The 25,257-nt window shown below is 36.4% G+C and overlaps 1 protein-coding gene and 1 pseudogene across 4 annotated transcripts in view; one reads left to right on the forward strand and one right to left on the reverse strand.

Moving 5' to 3' along the window:
* Positions 1-25,257, forward strand: part of FBXL2 (F-box and leucine rich repeat protein 2) — a 112,774-nt gene that overhangs the window by 39,523 nt on the left and 47,994 nt on the right. The window lies entirely within an intron of this gene.
* On the reverse strand, positions 3,397-3,876 carry LOC113253754 (eukaryotic translation initiation factor 1-like; annotated as a pseudogene).

The following is a 25,257-nucleotide window of genomic DNA, read 5'->3' on the forward strand; positions in this document are numbered from 1 at the left end:
TTATTTGACTTGCAGACGTTCCCACAGTCTGGGTTTTGCTAATTGCATCTTCATGGTACAATTTCAGCATGTTTCCTTTATCAGCTATATTTCTTGGAAATTGATAGCTGGATCCAGAAGCTTGATCAGACTCAGGTTCTGTCCCTTTGGTAAGATCTTATGTGATGTTCTTTCACCAGGAGTAACAAAATGTCTGGTTTTCTTTTTTTGTGTGGGCAATGCTAGCATCTACTGATGCTTATTGTTTAGGTTATTAACTTATTGGGGCTGCAAATTGATATTCTGATTCTTTTTTCATTTATTAGTTAGAATACTTAAAGAGCTATTTCTCTTCATTTCTATCTGATTATAAAATGTTACAGTTTACATAAAAAAGTCAGGATAAATGCCTGATTCTTTCTGTTTATTTGCCAGTTTTTGAAAGTGGGGTATATGAAGGTATGACATTTAGGGGCAAAAACATTTGCATAGTTTCAAGTAATCTTCCACAGCAATCTATATTAATTACAAAGGGAAAAATAGTAACTTTATAATGAGGCAGTCTGGCAGATATCATCTTAAATGATCACAGTTAACATCACCAGTAACAGGACAAATGGACACCTTGTGCCTCCTGATGTGTTGAACAAGAAGACCACAATATTACTTCTGTGGCATTCCTGACAGAAATTAATAACTGGAATCTAATCATGAGGAAACAGTGGATACACACAGAGGGAGATCCGACAAAATAACTGGCCTGTATGCTTCAAAAATATTAAAGTCAAGAAAGATAAAGAAAGGCTGAGTGTTCCAGAATCAAAGAGACCAAAGAGACAACTAACTGCAGTATGTGGTCATGGGCCAGAAAAAAACGTTTTTCTTTTGTTTTAAGGGCCGTTAATGGCACAATTGGGACATTTTTAATAAGATCTGTAGATTAAATAATAGTACTGTATTACTGTCCTCTTTTGGATAATTGTACTGTGTCTTTGAAAAAGAATGTCCTTGTTTTTAGGAGATACTTGAGTATTTAGAGGTAAATGAACATCATGTCTGTAGCTTGCTCTCAAATATTTCAGAGACAATGACATATATTTGTGTATATGATATTTGTTGAAAGATAGGCTGAGGTATATTAAAAATTATAAGAGTTTATTTGAGCAAGAATCAGTTTGAATGGGGCAGTGCCAAAGTGGGAGTGGTTGGGAGTGCTCTACCAGTCCGACCTAGGGGAAAGGCTTCTATAGAGAGGGTGGGAAAGCAAAGAAAGGAAGTTATCTGATTGGCTATATCTTAAAGCCTCATTTGCTCTTTATGATTGTTTGTCCTTAATGTTCTGATTTGTAATTTTGGGGCATTTAAAGGCTTAGATTTTTGGGTGCTTAGGTAGGCTGCCACAGCATTAGAGCCACCTCAGTCTAATAGCCTCCCTGTTTAATTAATATGACATATATTATTTTATATACACATGTATATGCATATATACGTGTTTATATGTGTATGTGTGTATATAAAGAAAAAGAATGATAATGAAAATACAGTATATTGCTAGCACTTGGGAAATCCGGGTGAAAAGTGCACAGGAATTCCTTGTCCTATTTTTGCAACTTTTCTGTATGTCTGAAACTACTTAAAAATAAAAATTAGTTGGTTTCTTATCATCTTCTGAAGGGAACTTAATATTTTTACAAGTATTATAAATTTATGAATTTAAACCTATTATTTTCAATTCATTGCTTTTACTTTTATTGAATCCTGAGTCTTTTACAAGACCCTTGTAGTTTTGATAGTTTCCTTCCTGACAAATATACAGATGTATGAGGCTCATCTCATATATACCCTGCCCCAGACCTCGAATCAGCCATTTTTTCAAGAAGTGTTGGTTTCTTTTTGTGGGAAAGGGTATTTCAGGACTACAGTCTGGTTGCTAGGGGTATTTCTAGGCCTTTTCAGTATAGTGAACATATATATATAGAGATGAGAAACTCACGATTTCATACTGATGTATCTGCTGCAAATTCAGGACTCTCTTATTACCTCATCAGTCTGAACGTCTCCATCTCCTTTCTTCCACACTGATAGTCCTGGTTCTGACACAGAGGATTATAGAATTAGAATATCCTGTATTTGCTCATTTGCTTTATCCACATCACAGACAACATAGCCTCAGAATACCAACACCAATATAGTTTTTACCAGTATAATTACTGAAAACCATGACATTTTTTTGTATATGTTCTCCCTTTCTCCTCACCCCTGCTTTTAAATGGTTGTACTAAATCTACACTATCAAGCGTATAGCCGTCATATATGACACCCTCTCTCTTTTAACTCTCACTGAGCTTGTTTAATGCTCACCACCAGTCTCTATGTAATGTCTGTGTAGTCATTTTGTTGTCTGATGCTTGTTCTCCAGAAGATTCATTCTTCAAGAAGGGTTCATGGGAACGGTATTCTCTAAAGCCTTGTACGTTAATACCAGTCCGTGCCCTTTATACTTGAAAACCAGTTTTGCTGGATATAAACCTCTGTGTTTACATTTTCTTTTCCCGATTATCTTAAATCTGTTATTTCATTTGCTTCTGTCATAAAGCTTTGTATATGTAGTTGGAAAAGGGAAGAATAATAGTCGAATCATCTAATTATGGATATTTTGATATGTCATCTAAGCTTGACAGGTGGCAGTTTCTTAAAGATTAGTTGCAAGTTGAAATTTTAAAACCATAGCAATCAACCCTTTGTACTTTACTAGTTAAATTCCATTTGTCTTTGTACTTTGAATAGATCTTTCCCTTATTCAAAGTGGATTTTGAAATATCATGAATTTATCATTTGGAAAATATCAAGATTTGGGACACTGACGGGCCGCCTTCATGGCTTAATCGGTTGGGCATTGCAGTCTTGATTTTGGCTCAGGTCCTGTTCTCAGGGTTGTGAGATTGAGCCCTGCATCCGTTCCGCACTCAGTGTGGAGTCTGCTTGAGATTCTCTGGCTCCCTCACCCTCTGCCTGCCCCACTCCCCTCTCGCTCACATGTGCTCTCTCTCCCTCTCAGTAAATAAATAAGTAAATACAGTCTTTATTAAAAAAAATTGGGACATTGACAATTCATGGTAGCCAGTACAAATTTTCCAAAATTCTAATTTTTACTCAAAAGCTTGAATTTTATCATTGGCACAATTTTCCTTGAAGTGGCAGGCTCACTTCATTTTTTAGAAAATGTCTATTATGTACTTTAGTCTAAATCACCATGATTTATGTCAGTTGTTCTTTCATGTTAAAATGTTTCATTAAAAAAAGTGACTAGTTAAAAAGTGGCTAGTTTAGCTCATAGCTCAAACAATTGATTTTCCCCTAAGACAACCATTTGAAACTTTCTTTTGGCTCTTTTCAGTTTATTGCATGCATGAGTTACACTAGTCCAAGTTAAAAGTAGACCCCAAATGGTTTCATTATATAAGCTGTGAGGTTTTTGAACTTGTGACAAGGGACAGAAGGGAAATTCTACTCATTGCAAGGAAATCCTCACTTAAGCTTCAGTGAGCCCAAAGCACTTAAAACCCATGAACCTTCAGCTTGTCGTCCTTAGCCAGTCCAGTCTCTGTGAGGAACTGGCATATTTTTTTGTGCTGATGACCCTTTAGCTGAATTATTTCTCCATATTCTGAATGCTCAGTTACAGTACCATTGCAGGCAAATTTCTGCTTAAACACCTTGTCTAGCTTCTTTTTACTGTAATCATCCTTGATCCCCTGGACAGTAGTGAGGGTCTTCCTCCCATTTCTCTGTTGAATTCTTAAGTGAATATATCCTTGTGCCAGCAGGAAGCAGATTATTACCCTTACTTGCATCAGCAAAGGAGTGGGAAGAGTGGAGGTTTTTGATAGCAGACATACAATGTGATTCTTTTCCTCTGTGGGAGAAGGAGGAGGCAGGGTGGTGGTGGGATGGAGCATCGTGCAATGAGGGGGCTCAACAATTAGGACCAAAAACCATTTGAAACCTTTTTTGTGTACTTACCATTTTGTCACACAGAAATTAAAAAGATGTGTGCTCAAAAGTCAAGATTCAATAAAATCAATCATTTGTTTCCGCTTTATCCAGGACATTCTTAAGTGAAACTTTTGGGTTTTTTTTATTATTATTTTTGGTTTTAAACACTGAGGGCCTGACATTGAAGGCTAAAATGGCTGTAAGTACAGTTTTATCCCACTGCCTTTATTTATGCTAAGGAACCAGCAATTTTACCCACCATTTCTTTTCCACCATCAGTGGAAGTGTTAATACAGAAAAGATAAATGACATCTTTGTATTGAGAATAGTTTTGACCCCTGGAATTCCTAAAGGAGTCTCAGGTGATTGTCATGGGTCTCTGGAACATACTTTGAGGACTGCTGGGAGTTTCCTTTGTGCAAGTGGCACGTATCATGTTCTCATATTTACTCAATAATAATCCAACAACACAGCCCCACCTGACTGCTGCAAAAGAAGCAGAGGCAGCTAGCTGCTCTCTGAAATCCATATAGCCCTATTCTTCCTGGGCACACAGTTAGGCATGTATGCCCAGGAAAAGAGAAAAACATGAAATTTAGTGAGCACCTCGCCACTTATGCCATAGTCTGCCTTTCTGGTAATCAGATTACCATGTTGGTGACTCTTATTTCCACACAGAACACACCTCATCCCCAAGAAATAAACCAAATCCCATCCTTTCACTGCATCCAGCTCCAAGTCTAGGATCTCTGGCTGATACGCAGTCCTCTCCATTGTATCTCCATATGGTGCTTCATGATTTTGTTACCTTTGCCCAACTACTTCCCCTCTCCTTATTCAGGATCAGGGACAGGGTGACTGCAATAAACAAAGTTTGGGAAGGGGAAGATTGTAAGACTCACAGTAGTTACCGTTCTCTAGCAATGATGAGATTCTGACAGGCCAGCTTTAAGAAGTCCCCCTTGTGCCGGCAGTAGGGGAAGTTCCTACTCTGTTTTCCGTGAAGAACTCTTCCCACTGGTTTTTTGGTGACCCTCAACTCCAACCTCTGGAAGGTTCTTCCTTTCCCATTATCTTACATTAACTAACCTGAATTGGATGTTAGGGAATATTCCTGTCTTGGGGTTTCTTCCTATTTCATAGTCATTTCTTAATTGTGCAGTTTTGGAGGCCTGATGATTAGTTTATAAGTGGTATATTTTAGGCCAAGATTTTGGATGAATTCTTTGACAGAATTTAATAACTCACTAGTCTTCTGATTTGTCTGGTTCTAGTTGGTTCAGTGTGCCTGTAACCGCACCCACAGTTATCTCTTAGACTGCAGCCTCAGGACTCCTGTATTTTACTTTTTGTGTCTATGCCTCTCTCAGTGGTATCTCTCCAGAGATATCTGCAACAATAATAGGCTTGGAAAGAAAGGGAGCAACTTTAGTCTAGTCTTTGCTACAGGGCTTAGTTAATCTATTTAACAGAATTTCAAGCAATCTCCTGTAGCTCAAGATACTTTTAAGTTTTGGAAAGTAGTATTTAGACATAATTGGCTTTTTCAACAGTCTAAGGCCTTCAGTTTCTCCCTTTTATTTCTGCTTGCAAGCCAACTAGTTTATTCCTGAGTACTTTCTTGTGATGCCTTGCTAAATGCAGCAATGATGAGCCATTAGTCACTAACCTTTTGGCACTTTCTAACCTCTTCTCTAGATTAAATCTGCACACTGTGTCTGCCCTCCACATTATCACAGGCAATAATATCACATAGTTACCAGCTCTGTTTCCTGTGCTGTCAGCCACTAGGCAGATGTCACATATTTTAGATTTTTGTTCTAGAAGCACCCCACTTCAAGGTCTCTTTCTTCGCTAGTGTAGAAGTAGGCTAATGTGGCATATGTATTTAATAATCATCAACGTCTAAAACACAACAGAAGTTTACTTAATGTTCATCTAATAAAATTGGGAATGGTGTTTGGAGTCATCAAGGAAGCCCTGCTCTCTGCAGTTATTAAGGACCTGTTTGAAGGAAGCTCTACTGTTTTCAACCATGGCTTCCCTCCAGCTAGCCCCCTTCCCGTGACTAGCCCTTAGTTATGTGGCTACTTGTACCTGCAAGGGAAGCTAGGAAATGAAGTATAGGTGTGTACCTGGGAAACAGTAGTCACTATCCTATAAAATTGAACATAGGCATGGACCGAGCATTGCAACTTCTGAGTATACCCTAAGGAAGCTCTTGCAAATGTAAAAGAGGTGACATGTATACAATGTTCAGGAACCCTGGGTGGCTCAGGTTGAGCATCCAACTCTTGATTTTGGCTCAGGCCGTGATCTCAGGGTCGTGAGATCGAGCCTCACATCAGGCTCCATGCTCAGCGTGGAGTCTGTTTGTCCATCTCCTTCCCCCTTTTGCGTCTCCCCCCCCACTCGTGCTCTCTCCCTCTCTCTCTCTCTCTCTCAAATAAATAAATAAAAATCTTTAAAAAAATGTTCATAGCAGCACTATTCATAATGCAAAAATATGGGAAATTATCAGATATTCACTGGAATATGAAATACTAATGTAGATGATAAATATAATGTGATACAATGTATAATGTGAAGTATAAACATATAGTGAAATGTACTAAAACCTCACAAAATGGCACGGATAAGTCTTAGTATTATAATGCTAGTGAGAAAAAAGCTAATTTCAAGAGACTGTACAGCATGTACTATTTTTTTAAGATTCAAAATCAAGAAAAGCCACATTTTAGGAATGTATACATTGTAGTAAAACCCTGAAGGGAACAAAAAGCAGAAATCATGAACATACTCATTGGTTGAGAGGTAGAGAAAGGAAATAAGGGAGGAACACAAAGTAGATGCCATGATACTGGTAATGATCTAGTTTTCAAGTTTCAGTAGTGATTCATACACTCATTATTAGGGACTACAAAGTATCATATATTCTTTTGTATGTATCAAAATAGTCCTAATAAAAAGATTTGTGATAAGTTTGAAAGATATGAAGGTATGCTGTATTTTATTCTTTCCTTGATTTGTCTCCTGATTAGTTTTTTTTTTTTTTTTTTAAGATTTTATTTATTTATTTGACAGAGACAGTCAGCGAGAGAGGGAACACAAGCAGGGGCAGTGGGAGAGGAAGAAGCAGGCTCCCAGCGGAGGAGCCTGACGTGGGGCTCCATCCCAGAACGCTGGGATAATGCCCTGAGCTGAAGGCAAACACTTAACGACTGCGCCACCCAGGCGCCCCATGATTAGTTTTTTTTATTCATGTGCCTAACCACTTTGTTACTGCCTCTCCCCTTGGCTGTCTTTTAGGGTTAGCTATCTCTAATCTTTATAAATATTTTGTTTCCCACTTCTCATTCAGAACTGTTCTCATTTGTTGTATTCTAACCTTTTGAATCACCACTTTGCTAAGTTCACTGTTAATTTCTCAAACTACTTTTATCAAAATTCAGAGTTAGGTTTTTCATCCTTTATTGTAATTTGATTCAATGTTAATAATATATTCTACCTGGATTTCCTTTCCAGTGTTGACTTTGCAAATCTCCCTTCTCCAGCTCCATGGTGCAATGATCTAACCTTGGAAAATTTTGCCTTTTCCATCATTCAGTTGACTTATATTTTAAAAAACTCAGTTATGGATTCTTTAAGTTCACTAGCATTATGGCAGAAGTAGATTCATCATTGTTTAAGCCTCTTGCATTTGCATGAAGTCACTGATCTTTTTTTTTTTTTTAAAGATTTTATTTATTTATTTGACAGAGATAGAGAGAGCCAGCGAGAGAGGGAACACAAGCAGGGGGAGTGGGAGAGGAAGAAGCGGGCTCATAGCGGAGGAGCCTGATGTGGGGCTCGATCCCAGAACGCTGGGATCACGCCCTGAGCCGAAGGCAGACGCTTAACTGCTGTGCCACCCAGGCGCCCCGAAGTCACTGATCTTTGATTACACTCTTCTTGTTAAAATGTCTTTTAGGGTAGGGGAATCGGTGAGATAGGTGAGGGGATTAAATAGTACACTTACCATGGTGAACACTGAGTAATGTATAGCATTGTTGAGTCACTATATGGTACATCTGAAACTAATATAACACTTAACCGTACTAGAATCAAAATTAAGAACTTAATAAAATTTTTAAAATTGAAATTTAAAAAATGTCTTTTAAATAACTTTAGTCAGAAGCTGACTTCTTTTTTTGTGGTGTGTTTTAGTTACTATTTAGTGCTCAGTATTTATGAAATCTTTATTCGTAAGATAGTAATTGAATAATTGGAAATGAACCATAAAAGTATCTGTTCTTTATTAGAAAATGTGATGATTGCAAATTTTAGTAACTTAGTTTTAACTTTGCTTGAAAATATGGAGGGTCGAAACCCAAATGAGACTAAATGAGACTACATTCATGTGAAGCTAGTTTTGCTATTGTGGAGTTCTTTTCTTTCTGTAGTCTTTTCTTTTTTATATTTTAAATTAAAAAGCTTAATAGCTTTAGCAAATGAGAGAATAAAAAAGATGAATAAAGAAAAAGATAAATCTCCTGTTAACCTTCCTCAGCTCTCACACTCTAAGATAAAAAGTATAAATAGTGTCTATACTTTTGGAAATATTCCTGAACTGGTTAACTCTTAGGGTTTTTGTGGGGGTTTTTTTTCTCTTTTAGATAATATTACTAAACCAATGCTCTGAAACCTCAAATTTAATATTTACTAAACAAACATAATTGCTTTCTGTTCACTCATCTACCTTAGTATATGAGAACAGGCTTAGTGGTCTTTAGAAAAAATTTTGTCCTTTGTATCCACATTTCAAAGACTATTCATTTGCATTAAAAAAACGAAGCCCATATTTTCATCTTTGGAAGCATTATTCTTTTTTTTTAAATAATTTTTATTTTGTTATATTAGTCACCATACAGTACATCCCCAGTTTTTGATGCAATGTTCCATGATTCATTATTTGCATATAACACCCAGTGCACCATGCAATATGTGCCCTCCTTAATACCCATCACCAGCCTATCCCAATCCCCCACCCCCCTCCCCTCTGAAGCCCTCAGTTTGTTTCCCAGAGTCCACAGTCTCTCATGGTTTGGAGGCATTATTCTAAGTAGGTATTTCTGTGAAGAATGTGGGGAGGGCCTGGCATCACTTTTTGTTATATGTTGTCCTAGCTGTTCTAAGGATATGAAGGAAGTATATAAATATAGAAATGCCAAAAGTCATATTCTGGGTCTTACTCTTAACCCACAGCAATTCTTAGCAGAACAACTGACATTCATGTGATAATTTAAAGTTCCCCACACTTTTCTAAAGTCCGTTAAGGATCTGCCTCTGTTGATTCAGTCTGTTTACTAATGGTTATCATTTTGGGGGAAAAAGGAATGTTTTCTGAGTACATTGTAGCAATTTCATAATCATCACTTAACACTCAAGCTTTTCAAGTAGAAGGAACAATTTTAATCAAAAATCTTAGACTCAAAGGTGAGTGACTTAAGATTCCACAGTTGTTTAAAAACATGAGATTTGGAATTTAAAGGGTCTGTGTGGATCTGAGATTTCAAGGCTTCTAACTTCAAATTTCATGTGCTTCCTTTTTACCTTGTTGTCCTTCAGTCAACAAAAATTGTTTTCAGGATGTGTTAGTCTTATAATCTATAAAACAGACCAAAAAATCCTCACAAATCTCCATATATCTAACTATAAAAGATAAGGCATGTAATTTTTATTCTTTTTGGCAGAGCACAAACTTCCAGTTTAATTGACTATTCAACACTATAGGTCATGTGTCTAACCAAAAATCTACTACCTCATGTACTTGGTTTTCTTTGCTGTGGTAATGGAAGTGAAGGGTAGCTGACATTCTACTCCTAGAGCATTCTGTATACCATGCTATTAATTGTTATCAAAGCAAAGGAACATCCTGTAACCCTATAATTGAGCTAGAATGAAAACACAAGGAGAAACAGTGATTATAATAGAACAAAAAAGCAAATACATAGTTCAAGAAAGAAATAATCTTAGTGTACTGATAACTGGCAGTGGTTAGCAAATCAGCTACCAGGCTATCTATAATAACTAGTGGATGGGATTTTAATGCCACCAGGGAAAGGAGATGAGGCCTCACATGTACATGGAGAGGAATTGAATACGTGACCACTACATAATGCAGAGACTCTGGAAAGGTTCCCTCCACCATGTAAGATGGGACTTAGAACAAAGAAACAAAAGACCTTGGTTCTGCTTAGGGCTCTGGGGGAAAAGGTCTTTCTTAGGAAATCTAATTTCCTGTGTGGATGATTCAAATTCCAAAAAATTGATGTTGGAAAGGTGAAAGAAACCTTTGGAGAACTTGGCAGAATCAAATTTTAAACAATTTCATAGGGATATTTCACAAACCAAGGTGCATGAGCTTTCCATACATCAATAATCAGATGAAAATGAGGTCATGATAAAATATTACAAGTTACCTAAGGAAATGATCCACTATAAGGTAGAGTAAATGGATTAAACAGTTATTAGATCAAGCTAAAAATGGAATTAGGAAACTGGAAAATAGAGATGGGAAGTTTAACATAGTTAAGCAAAGAAAGAAAAATATTGAAAAGGCTAAGAGACCCAAAAGGTGGGATTAGATGATTAGATTACATCTAATCTGTGTAGAGGAAATTATAGACAAAGAATATAGAGAAGATGTAGAAGAGGTAATATTGAAGCAATAGTACTGAAAATGTTTCAGAATGGAATAAAGATATAAATCCTCAAATTGAAGTAGCACAGTGGGTCCTGACCAGGATCAATAAAGATAAATTTGTACCTAGGCACAATGAAACAGCAGAACTTCAGAGAATAAAATTACCTAAAAGGATTGACAATTACATTGACAATAGATCTCTCATCAGCAACAACAGAAGCAAAGAGTAGAATTTTTTCCATGTGCCAATGGAAACGTAAACCTAGAATTCTTTACCTGCCTAAATAATAATTCTAAAATGAAAAATCTTTTTCATAAAATAGCCACTGTGGAAAACAGTTTTTAGCAGTTCTTTAAAAAGTTAGAATTACCACATGATCCAGAAATTTTACTCCTAGATATATACCCAAAAGAATTGAAAACTCAAATACTTGTACACAAATATAGTGTCATTATTTACAGTAGTCAAAATGTGGAAACAACCCAAATGTCCATCAATAATGAATGAATAAACAAATTGTCGTATACACATACAGTAGGGTATTATTTAGCCATAAAAAGGAAAGAAGTACTAATACATGCTACAACTTGGATAAGCTTCAAAAACATTTTGCTAAGAAATGAAGCCATACCCAAACGCCACATATTGTATGATTCCATTTATATGAAGTATTCAGAATAGATAAATCCACAGAGACAGAAAGTGGGTCAGTGGTTGCCAAGGGCTAAGAGGAAGTGGGGAATAGAGAATGGCTGCTTAATGGCATCGTGTTTTCTTCTGGGGTAATGAAAAATTTTGAAACTAGATGGAGGTGGTGGTTGTACAACATTGTGCATGACCTAAATGTCACTGAATTGTATACTTTAAAATGGTTTTGTTATGTGAACTTTACCTCAGTTTTTAAAATCACAGTTAAAATGTTCCAACCTTTAAAACTCACCTGTCTGAATGAACTGTTAAAGGATAAAATCTAGTTAAGTTTGATCTCAGAAAGAATGTGTGAGAAACAACTGGTAAACCAAATGTAGCCATATGGGTAAATATTATTTAGTATTGACTTTAGAAGAAAATATTTATAATAACTAACATGGAAGATTTCATGACAGCAAGAATAATTGTTGATGGTTTCAGTTGGATGATGGGAAGATGGTGATCAGAATTAGAGTGATTTAAGTTTTGGGGGGAGATATGTTAACTTTAGAAATATTAATGTAAGATAGGCCTTAAGATTTTAAAAACATTATTATAGAGACTTCAGCTTTTGTTTAGGAAGGACATGAAAGACTTTTATGGCAATCATAAGAAAAATTACAGACACAATTTTAAAGTCATACTTTCTATAAGGCAAGCAAAGAACAGTGGATAAGAGGAGGTCTGAATGAACTGAATTTCTCAAAGAGACAAGCCCTTTGTAGTGAGCAGAACCACAGCAGCTTCTATACCTGGTGGTGGATGCCTGGTCATGGTACAGATGGGCCTGCTTTAGACACAGAGGCTAAATCAGCCGTGCTTTGGAGACTCAAATGCAAGGACAAATAATTCGGTCTAGCAGTTCTTCCCTGTTAGTTCCTCTCCACTCCTCCCTGGCCCCACCAAGTTTTGCCAAGAAGACAGGAATGGAGGAAAGGCTTGTAGGCAGGGAGAAATTGTCTAGGCCATCATTCTTGTAATGAAGGGATTCAGAATACTTGCTAGACTTAAATTCAAAGGCAAACAAGAGCTATCTGAAACTGCTTCTAGATCATACACTTCTAGATCATACACTGACAAGATATTTTTAATGTTATATATGGCTCAGGAAGTTGGAGATGAGCCAAACACAAGTGAAATTTAATTTTAGCTGTGACCCAGCTCCAGCTCAACTCAAGATTCTGAATGAGCAGATAGAGGAAGGAGCTTGCACTATGGGAAATAAGCCAAATGAGATGACATTCTTTACTATTTCAGTCACAATGTCTGGAATACAGCCTAAAATTATGAGACATACAAGTGAGCAGAAAAATGTGACCCATGAACAAAAGAAAACAGTCAATGTAAGCAGACTTTTAGATGACCCAGTTATTGGAATTAGTATATTAGGACTTTAAACAATTGTTCAAAATATTAAGGATTATTGATGTGTCTTCTCTGGAAAAGGAAACAAAAGCAAAAATAAACTATTGGGACTATACCAAAATAAAAAGCTTTTGCACAGCAAAGGAAACCACCAACAAAACAAAAAGACAACCTACTGAATGGGAGAATACCTATGGAAATGATGTATCTGATAAGGGGCTAATATTCAAAACATATAAAGAACTCCTGTAACTCAATACTCAGAACCGAAATGATCTGATTTAAAAATGGGCAGTGGACCTGAATAGATATTTCTCCAAAGAAGATATACAGATGGTCAACAGGTACATGAAAAAATGCCCAACATCTTTAGTGATCAGGGAAATGCAAATCAAAACCACAATGAGATACCACCTTACCCTTGTTAGAATGGCTATTATCAAAAAGACAAGAAATAACAAGTGTTGGCAAAGATGTGGAGAAAAGAGAACCCTCATATACTGTTGCTCTGAATATAAATTAGTACAACCACTTTGGAAAACATTATGGAGTTTCCTCAAAATATTAAAAATAGAAATATCATACAATCAAAAAAAATCATACAATCTAGTAATTCCATTAATGAGTATTTACCTAAAGAAAATGAAAACACTAATTTGAAAAGTTATATGTATCTCTGTGTTTATTGCATCGTTATTTACGGTAGGCAGGTTATGGAAACAACCTAAGTGCCCATTGACAAATGAATGGATAAAGATGTGTGTAGTTGTATACACACATACACACACACTGGAAAGTTACTAAGCCATAAAAAACAATGAGATCTAGACATTTATGACAACATGGATGGATGTAGAGGGTATTATGCTAAGTGAAATAAGTCAAAGACAAATACCATGTAATTTCACTTATATGTGAAATCTATAAAACAAATGAGCAAACAAAAAATAGAAACAGAAGCATAAGTACAGAGGGGCACCCGGGTGGCACAGTCGGTTAAGTGTCTGGCTCTTGGTTTTGGCTCAGGTTGTGATGTCAGGGTCCTGAGATCAAGCCCTGTGTTGGTTCCGCACTCTCCACAGAGTCTGCTTGGGATTCTCGCACCTTCTTCCTCTGCCTCTCCCCCCTCCATACTCCCCCCATCTCTCTCAAATAAATAAATCTTAAAAAAAAAAAAGACTCATAAGTACAGAGAACAAACTGGTAGTTGCCAGAGGGAAGGGAGTTGGAGGGGTGGGTGAAAGAGATGAAGGGAATTAAAAGGTACAAACTCTCAGTTATAAGTCATGGGGATGAAAAATACAGCATAAGGAATATAGTCAATAATACTGTAATGTTTGGTGACAAATGATAACTAGACTTATTGCAGTGAGGATAGCTTTGTGTATAGAATTGTTGAATCACTATTCTGTACACCTGAATACTAGCTTATATATTGTATGTCAACCATACATTAATAATTCTTTTGATCATGAAAAATATGTTAATTTATAGAAAAAGGTGGCTATAATGAGTGAAGAGGTGGGATATTTCAGGAGATGTGGTGATTCTAAAAAGAATCCAGTGGGATTTCTAGAACTGAAAAATGCAATACTAAAAAAAATTTTTAATTCGTTAGGCTTTTCATCAGATTAGACACTGCAAAAGATAAGATTGATGAACTTCAAGATAGTTAATAGAAGTTGTCTAAAGTGACATACAGAGAGAAAAGAGATAGCAACAAGTTAACACATCATTAGCACCTTGTAATATCAAATGGTCTAACACATGTGTAATTGGAGGTCCAGAGAAAGAATGGGGCATTAAAAAGCTTGAAGAAACAGCCCCACATTTTCTAAATCTGATGAGTCTGCAGATTCAGGAAGTTTAGCAAATGCCAAATGAATAAATACAATGAAAAATAGCACCTAAGTACACTATGGTTAAATTAATGAAAACCAAAGATAAAGAGAAATCTTAAGATATATGGAATGATAGTATGAATTTTCATTGACTTCTTATAAGAAATAATTCAAAACAAAAGACAATGGAATGGCATCTTTAAAGTGCAGAAAGAAAAAAAGCTCTAAGAATTATATATCCAGCAAAATTATCTTTTTTAAAAAAGATTTTATTTAGAGAGAAAGGGCGGGGGGCAGGGGCAGAGGGAGAGGCAGAGAGTCTTAAGCAGACTCTACGCTGACCATGGAGCCTGACTTGGGGCTTGACCTGAGCTGAAATCAAGAGTCAGATGCTTAATCGCCCAGGCCACCCCACAAAATTATCTTTTAAAAATAAAAGCATTTTCTGGTAAACAAAAACTGTCAGAAATCATCACTGACATTCCCATATTGGAAGAAATGCTAAAGGAAGTTCTTAAGGCTGAAGGGAGGTAAAAATCATATACAGGAAAGAATAAAGAACACCATAAATGGTAAGTATGTGGGTATATAAAATACCTTTTACCTCTTAAAAATTATTTAAAAGATAATTGTTTTAAGCAAAAATCATAACACTATATTGTTTGTTTTATAATATATGTCAAGTAAAATATATGACAACACAAAAGATAAAAGATGAAATGAGAATACATTATGATTGTGGCTATGGAGGAATAATATTAATTCAAGCTAGACTGAAATGGGGCTGTATTGTATTCAGAGCAACCACCAAAGACATAAATATCATTTATTTGGATAAAGAATTCTTAAAAGGAGAGTAAAGGAGTAAAGGGCAGTTGGGGAAAATGGAAAACAAATGGCAAGATGGTAGATTTAAGCTATATCCATGATTAAGTGTAGGTGAGCTTAACATTCCTATTAAAAGACAAACTGTGTTAAACTGGAGTTTTAAAAATAACAAACACAGTTTGATCAAAAGTAAAAGATGGAAACATTAAAAGCTTTTGTGGCTATGTTAGCATTGACCATGTAGACCTTAAGGCAGGGTGTATACTAGACACAAGAGACATTTCTTGACAATAAAAGGTCAATTGGACAATAGGAATCTTAAGTTCTGATGAGCCTAATAAGTTGATAATATATAAAGAAAAACTAAAGGGAAAAATAGACAAATCCATAATTATATGTAGAGCTTTAACATACCCCTGATAGACTTATAGTAACAGAATAATCAGACAAAAAAATTAGAAAGGATGTAGGAGATTTGAACCATATTTAACCATACTTAACTGTAGTATATAGGACACTACATCCAGTAACTTTAGAACACACATTCTTCTAAAATGTACATGAAACCCTTATCAAAATAGATTATATTTTGAGCCATAATGTAAATACAACAAATTTCAAAAAATTGAAATTATCTAGAGTATGCTCTCTGACCACAGTGGAACTAAACTAGAATCAAGAACAACAAAATATTAAGCTACATATTTCTAAATCCGTGGATCAAAGAAGTTATCACAGTGGTAGCTGAAAGTATTTCAAAGTAAATAATAATGAAAGTATGGCATATCAAAATTTGTGGGATGGTGCTTAGAGGGAAATGCTTTAAATGCATGCATTAGAAAAGAGGATGAAAGTTCATGATCAAAAGTTCCATGTCAAGGGGCGCCTGGGTGGCACAGCGGTTAAGCGTCTGCCTTCGGCTCAGGGCGTGATCCCAGCGTTATGGGATCGAGCCCCACATCAGGCTCCTCCGCTATGAGCCTGCTTCTTCCTCTCCCACTCCCCCTGCTTGTGTTCCCTCTCTCGCTGGCTGTCTCTATCTCTGTCGAATAAATAAATAAAATCTTTTAAAAAAAAAAAAGTTCCATGTCAAGTAACTGGAAAAACACAGCAAATTCAAAGAAACTATAATGAAGGAATTGATGAAGACAAGAGCATAGATTAGTGAAATAGAGAAATCCACAAAGATAATTTTTATTACTAAAATTGATAACTCACTAGCTTGGCTGATCAAGGAAAAAAAAAACAGAAAAAGACATGATCCTCAGAAAGGGACATTATCAATTTTTAAAAGTAGTATGGACATAATTATAGAATGCATTTGACAACTGTATGAAATCAGATTAAATGGGAAAATTCCTTGAAAAACGCAGCTTTTAAAAACCAGAAGAAATTAAAAATCTGGAGTTATCTGTTAGTACACTTGACGTTAGCCAAAAGGCCAAGAAGCAATGGGAAGTTATTTGTTAAATAGAATTTATTAATAAAATTTTCCTGCAGAGAACAAGCCCAGAAAGCTTTTCTTTGAATTTTTCCAAATATTTAAGGAAGAAATGATACCAATCTTACACAGACTCTTTCAAAGTATAGGAGCAGTTTTATGAGGCCAACATAACCCTGATACCAAACTGAATGAGGATGTTATAAGGAAGAATTACAGGCCCATATTTGTCATGAGCATAGATGTAAAAATCCTGAATAAAACTAGCAAGTCAAATCCAGCAATATATAAAAAGCCTTATAATTATAACCAGTGGGTTTACTTTAGGAATACAGAATTTGTTTATGTATTTGAAAATCAGTTGTTGTAATTAAGCACAATAATCTGATTTTCCATATTTGGAAACTGGAGAGGAGGATCAGTAGAAGTCTAAAGCAAGCAAAAGAAAGGACCTAAGGGAAAGGCTTCCAGCTTTTCCCCATTGAGATGATATTTGCTGTAGGCTCTTCATAGATGGTTTTTATGAGATTGAGGAATGTACCCTCTATCCCTACACTCTGAAGGGTTTTAATCAGGAAAGGATGCTGTATTTTGTCAAATGCTTTTTCTGCATCTATTGAGAGGATCATATGATTCTTGGCTTTTTTCTTGTTGATATAATCTATCACAGTGATAGATTTGCGAATGTTGAACCACCCTTGCATCCCAGGGATGAATCCCACTTGGTCAGGATGGATAATCCTTTTAATGTACTGTTGGATCCTATTAGCTAGGATCTTGTTGAGAATTTTGGAGTCCATATTCATCAGGGATATCGGTCTGTAATTATCCTTTTTGATGGGGTCTTTGCCTGGTTTGGGGATCAAGGTAATATTGGCCTCATAGAATGAGTTTGGTAGTTTTCCTTCTGTTTCTATTTTTTGAAACAGCTTTAGGAGAATAGGTATTATTTCTTCTTTGAATGATTGGTAGCATTCCCCAGGGAATCCATCAGGCCCTGGAGTTTTGTTTTTTGGAAGGCTTTTAATCACTGCTTCAATCTCTTCATAATTAATTGGTCTGTTTTAAAAATCAGTTTCTTCCTGTTTCAGTCTTGGTAGTTTATAGGTTTCCAGGAAGGCCTCCATCTCTTCCCCTTAAGATCAGGAACACGACAAGGATGCCCACTCTTGCCATTATTATTTAACATAGTACTAGAAGTCCTTGCAACAGCAATCAGACAACAAAAAGGGATAAAAGGTATCCAAATCAGCAAAGAAGAAGTCAAACTGTCTCTCTTCGCAGATGACATGATACTCTATATGGAAAACCCAAAAGAATCCACCCCCAAACTACTAGAAGTTATAGAGCAATTCAGTAATGTGGCAGGATACAAAATCAGTGCTCAGAAATCAGTTGCATTTCTATACACAAATAATGAGACTGAAGAAAGAGAAATTAGGGAATCCATTCCATTTACAATAGCACCAAAAATCATATGTTACCTTGGAATTAACCGGAGATATAAAGGATCTATATTCTAGAAACTACAAATCACTCTTGAAAGACATTGAAGAAAGACACAAAAAGATGGAAAAATATTCCATGCTCATGGATTGGAAGAATTAACATAGTTAAAATGTCCATGCTACCCAGAGCAATCTACACTTTCAATGCCATCCCGATCAAAATACCAATGACATTTTTCAAAGAACTGGAACAAACAGCCCTTAAATATGTGTGGAACCAGAAAAGGCCACAAATTGCCAAGGAATTGTTGAAAAGGAAAAACAAAGCTGGGGGCATCACAATGCCGGATTTCAAATTGTACTACAAAGCTGTGATCGCAAAGACAGGATGGCACTGGCACAAAAACAGACACATAGACCAATGGAACAGAATAGAGAACCCAGAAATGGACCCTCGGCTCTTTGAGCAACTAATCTTTGATAAAGCAGGAAAAAACATCCAGTGGAAAAAAGTCTCTTCAATAAATGCTGCTGGGAAAATTGGACAGCTACATGCAAAAGAATGAAACTTGACCACTCTCTCACACCATACACAAAGATAAACTCCAAATGGATGAAAGACCTCAATGTGAGACAGGAATCCATCAAAATCCCAGAGGAGAACATAGGCAGCAACCTCTACGACATCGACCACAGCAACCTTTTTCATGACACATCTCCAAAGGCAAGAGAAACAAAAGAAAATTGAACTTGTGGAACTTCATCAAGATAAAAAGTTTCTGCACAGCCAAGGAAACAGTCAAAAAACCTAAGAGGCAGCCCACGGAATGGGAGAATATATTTGCAAATGACACTACAGATAAAAGACTGGTATTCAAGATCTACAAAGAACTTCTCAAACTCAATACACAAGAAACAAATAATCAAATCATAAAATGGGCAGAAGATATGAACAGACACTTTTCCAATGAAGACATACAAATGGCTAACAGACACATGAAAAAATGTTCAAAATCATTAGCCATCAGGGAAATTCAAATCAAAACCACACTGAGATACCACCTTCCACCAGTTAGAATGGCAAAAATTGACAAGGCAAGAAACAACAATTGTTGGAGAGGATGTGGAGAAAGAGGATCCCTCCTGCATTGTTGGTGGGAATGCAAGTTTGTATAGCCACTTTGGAAAATAGTGTGGAAGTCCCCTAAAAAGTTAAAAATTGAGCTCCCCTGTGATCCAGCAATTGCACTACTGAGTATTTACCCCAAAGATACAGACGTAGTGAAGAGAAGGGCCATATACACCCCAAAGTTCATAGCAGCATTGTCCACAATAGCTAAATTGTGGAAGCAGCCGAGATGCCCTTCAACAGATGACTGGATTAAGAAGATGCGGTCCATATATACAATGGAATATTACTCAGCTATCAAAAAGAACAATTTCTTAACATTTGCTGCAACATGGACGGCACTGGAGGAGATAATGCTAAGTGAAATAAGTCAAGCAGAGAAAGACAATTATCATATGGTTTCTCTCATCTATGGAACATAAGAAGTAGGAAGATCGGTAGGAGAAGAAAGGGATAAAGAAAGGGGGAGTAATCAGAAGGGGGAATGAAGCATGAGAGCCTATGGACTCTCAGAAACAAACTCAGGACTTCAGAGGGGAGGGGGGTGGGGGAATGGGATAGGCAGGTGATGGGTAGTAAGGAGGGCACGATTGCATGGTGCACTGGGTGTTATATGCAACTAATGAATCATGGAACTTTACATAAAAAACCAGGGATGTACTGTATGGAGACTAACATAATAAAAAAATATTAGTATAAAGAAAAAAAAGAAAGGACCTAATAAAAAATGGAGCAGAAATCAATGAAATTGAAACAATAGAGAAAATCAATGAAACCAAAATTTGTTCTTTGAAAAGATCAGTAAAATTGACAAACTTCTGGCCAGATTAACCAAGAATGAAAGAGAGAAGACACAAATTACTAATATCAGAAATGGAAGAGGGATCATCACTACTGATCTCATGAACATTAAAAGGAGATTATACTAAGTGAAATAAGTCAAGCAGAGAAAGATAATTATATGGTTTCACTCATTTGTGGAACATAAGGAATAACAAGGAGATTGATAGGAGAAGAAAGGGAATAATAAAGGGGGGGTAAACAGAGGGGAAATGAACCATGAGAGACTATAGACTCTGGGAAATAATCTGAGGGTTTTAGAGGGGAGGAGGGTAGGGGGATGGGCTAGCCTGGTGATGGGTATTTAGGAGGGCATGTATTGCATGGAGCACTGAGTGTTATATGCAAACAATGAATCATGAAACACTACATCAAAAACTAATGATGTACTGTATGGTCACTAACATATAATAAATAAAAAAAAAAAGAAAAAAGAAAAAAAAGGATAATAAAGGAATATATGAGCTCCTCTATGTCCACAAATTTGATCACTTAGATGAAATGGACCAGTTCTTCAAAAGACAAAAACTACTAACTCTTACACAAGGAGAAATAGATAAACTTAATGGACATATATCTATTAAATACATTGAATCAATTATTAATAACTTCCCAAACAGAAAGCCTCAGTCCCAGATGGTTACATTGGTGAATTCTGAAAACATTTAAGAAAGAAATGATACCATTTAAAAAAATATTTATTTATTTGAGAGATAAAGAGCACTAGTAGGTGGAGGAGCAGAGGGAGAGGGACAAGCAGACTCCCTGCTGATTGGGGAGCCTGATGCAGGACTCGATCTCAGGACCCTGAGATCATGACCTGAGCTGAAGTCAGACACTTAACCAACTGCGCCACCTAGGTACCCTGAAATGATAACAATTCTTTATGTCATCCAGAAAATAGAAGCAGAAGACTTCCTAACTCATTCTGTGCAGATAGCATTACCCTCATACCAAAACCAGATAAAGACATTATAGAAAAACTACAGAATAATATATCTTGTGAACATAGATGCAAAGTCTTCAACAAAATATTAGCAAACCAAATTGAACAATGCTTAAAAAGAATTATACACCACAACCAAGTGGGATTCATTTCAGGTATACAAGGATGCTTCATTCCAAATTGAGGTAATCCATCACATCAGTTGTTTAAAGAAGAAAAAATTTATATGGTCATTGGTAGATGCAAAAAGCATTTGACAAATACTAATGTCCATCATTACAGAAACTCTCATCAAACCAAGAATAGAGGGGAACTTCCTCAACTTGATCAAGAATATCTACAAAAAAAGAGGTCGCCTGGCTGGCTCAGTCAGTAGAGCATGTGACTCTTGATCTTGAGTTCATGAGTTTAAGCCCTATGTTGGGCATAGAGCTTACTTAAAAAAGAAGGAAGGAAGGAAAGAAAGAAAGGGAGAGAGAGAAAAAGAGAAAGAAGGAAGGAAGGAAGGAAGAAAGAAAAAGAAAGAAAGAAAGAAAGAAAGAAAGAAAGAAAGAAAGAAAGAAAGAAAGAAAGGAAAGTATGTACAAAAACCCTTCAGCTAACACTATGCTTATAGGTGAGAAACTCAATTCTTTTTTCCCAAGATCAGAAATAAGAAAAGGATGGCCACTCTTACCACTCATATTTATCATAGTACTGAAAGTCCTAGCTAATGCAATTAAATAAGAAAAGGAAAGAAAAGCTATACATTGGGAAGGAAGAAATAAAATTGGTCTTGTTTGTAGGTGAAATGATTGTGTATGGAGAAAATCCTAAAGAAGTGACAAAACATTTCTGTAACTAATAAGTTTTTAGGATACAAGGTTACTATGTAAAGGGTCATTGCTTTCCTATATGCCATCAGTGAACAACTAGAAACTGAAGTGAAAAGCAATAGCATTTACATGAGCATAAAAATGAAATACTTAGATATAAATCTAGCATAATTTATATGGGATCTCTATGATGAAAACTCCAAAACTCCAATGAAAAAAATCAAAATCTAAATAAATGGAGAGATGATATATATTCCTGGATAAGCAGACCCAGTGTTGTTAAAAGGTTCATTCTTCCCAAGTTGATCTGTAGAATCAAACACAATCCCAATCAAAATAACACCGAATTATTTTGTGGATTATCAGCAAACTCATTCTAAAGTTTATATGGGGGCGCCTGGGTGGCTCAGTCGTTAGGCGTCTGCCTTCGGCTCAGGGCGTGATCCTGGCGTTATGGGGTCGAGCCCCGCATCAGGCTCCTCCACTGGGAGCCTGCTTCTTCCTCTCCCACTCCCCCTGCTTGTGTTCCCTCTCTTGCTGGCTGTCTCTCTCTCTGTCAAATAAATAAATAAAATCTTAAAAAAAAAATAAAGTTTATATGGAAAGTCAGAAGACTCAGAAAGCCAGTACAATACTAAAGAAGATCAAAACTGGAGGACTGACACTACTTGACTTAAAGACTTACCATAATGCTACAGTAATCAAGACAATATGTTGTTGATGAAAGAATAAACAAATAGATCAGGGGAACACAATAAAGACCCCAGAAATAGAGCCACACAAAGTCAACTGATCTTTGACAAAGGAGCAAAAACAATTTTAAAAATCATTTGTTTGTTTATTTATTTATTTATTTGAGAGAGCGAGCAAAAGCATGCATGAGCAGGGGGAGAGGGAGAGGGAGAGAAAATCTCAAGCAGATCTCCCCCTAAGTGCAGAGCCTGACATGGGGCTCAAACCCACGACACTGAGATTATGACCTGAGCTGAAATCAAGAATTGGATGCTTCACTGAGGCACCCAGGCACCCCAGGAGAAAAAGCAATTTAATGGAGAAACTGTCTTTTTCAACAAATGGTGTTGGAACAATTGGACATCTATATGCAGAGGCAGAATGTAAACACAGACCTTACACCTTTCACAAAAATCAACTCAAAATGGATCATAGACCTGTATGGCAAATACAAAACCATCAAACTTCTGGAAGAAGCATAGGAGAAAATGTAGATGACCTTTGGTTTGGCAACGAATTTTTAAATACAGTACCAAAAGCATGATCCATCAAAGAGAAAATTGGTAAGTTGGATCTTATTAAAATTAAACTTCTCCTCTGAGAAAAACAATGTTAAAAGAACGAAGAGACAAACCACAGACTTGGAGAAATACTTGCCAAAGTCATATATGATAAAGGACTGATGTCCAAAATACACAAAGAACTCTTAAAATCTGACAAGAAAACAAACTAATTAAAAATGGGCAAACTAGGGGCGCCTAGGTAGCTCAGTTGGTTAAGTGTCTGCCTTCGCTCAGGTCATGATCCCAGGGTCCTGTGATCAAGTCCCAAGGCAGGCTCTCTGCTCAGCAGGAGCCTGCTTCTCCCTCTCCCTCCTACTCCCTGTGCTTGTACTCTCTCTCTGTCAAATAAATAAAATCTTTTTTAAAAAAATGGGCAAAATATTTAGATACCTCACCAAAGAAGACATACACATGACAATGAGCATATGAAAAGATGCTTAGTATCATATGTCTTTAAGGAATTAAAATCTAAACAATGAGATCTCACTGTACACCTATTTAGAATGGCTTAAATTTAAAAATCTAACAATAAGAAATGTTGACAAGATTCAGAACAACAGGAACTCATTCATTGCTGATGGAGATTCAAAATGGTACAGGCACTTTGGAAGATGATTTGGCAGTTTCTTACAAAGCTAAACATAAGGTTACATGATCTGGCAATTCTACTCCTAGGTATTTATCCAACTGAGTAGAAAACATATCCACATAAAAATCTGCTTACAAATGTTTATAGCAGAATTATTCATAATCACCCAAAACTGAAAGCAAGTAAGATGGCCTTGAATAGATGAATGGATAAACTGGTACATCAGTTTCAATATTATACAGCAATAAAAAATAGCTATCTTACCACTAAAAGACAAACCTTTTTTTTTTTTTTGAAGATTTTATTTATTTATTTGACAGAGATAGAGACAGCCAGTGAGAGAGGGAACACAAGCAGGGGGAGTGGGAGAGGAGGAAGCAGGCTCATAGCGGAGGAGCCTGATGTGGGGCTTGATCCCATAACGCTGGATCATGCCCTGAGCCGAAGGCAGATGCTTAACCGCTGTGCCACCCAGGCGCCCCTAAAAGACAAACCTTAAATGCATATTGCTAAGTGAAGGATGCTAATCTGAACAAGCACACACTATATGATTCCAGTTTGACATTCTGAAAAAGGCAAAACTGTGGAAACATTAAAAAGATCAGTGGTTAACAGGGCTTCATCTGAAGGAGGGAAGGGATGAACAGGTAAGTCAGGTGATTTTTAGGCTGGTAAACTATATAATACTGTAATGGTGGATACATGTCATCATCCATCTGTCAAACCCACAGAACTAATTGTACAGTACAGAGAGTGAACCTTAACCTAAAGTGTGGACTTCAGCTAATAATGTATCAGTATTTATCAATTTTAACAAATGTGCCACACTAATGTAAAATGTTAATAATAGGGGAAACTGTGTGTCAAGATCAGAGGTAATAAATGGGAATTCTGTGTATTATCTCCTCCTTAATAAATTCTTAAAAGAGATAAATGAATGGTAAAGAGATGTTTAAATCATGTATGGACAAAACAGACCTTTTACAGGGTATAACAGAATTTTTAAAAGTCAAAAAGGTAGGAGAAAAACCTAGGCTATAATAAATATCATAATCAATGATTAAAAAGTGATGGCTTTTACTCTGAAATGTTGATGAGAAGAAGCTGTCTTTCATTACCATTATTGGCATTAGAGGAGATCATAGCCACTTCAATAAGGCAAGAAAAAGAAAATTATTGGAAAGGAAGAAAATCAAATGAATTTATTCTGTATGTTGAAAATCATTAGCATTGGGGCATCTAGGTGGCTCAGTAGGTTAAGCCTCTGCCTTAGGCTCAGGTCATGATTCCAGGGTCTTGGGATTGAGCCCTGTGTCAGGCTCCCTGCTCAGCAGAGAGCCTGCTTCTTACTCACCCTCTGCCCCTCCTC

The sequence above is a fragment of the Ursus arctos genome, unplaced genomic scaffold, assembly GCF_023065955.2.
Source record: "Ursus arctos isolate Adak ecotype North America unplaced genomic scaffold, UrsArc2.0 scaffold_20, whole genome shotgun sequence".
Taxonomy (NCBI): domain Eukaryota; kingdom Metazoa; phylum Chordata; class Mammalia; order Carnivora; family Ursidae; genus Ursus; species Ursus arctos.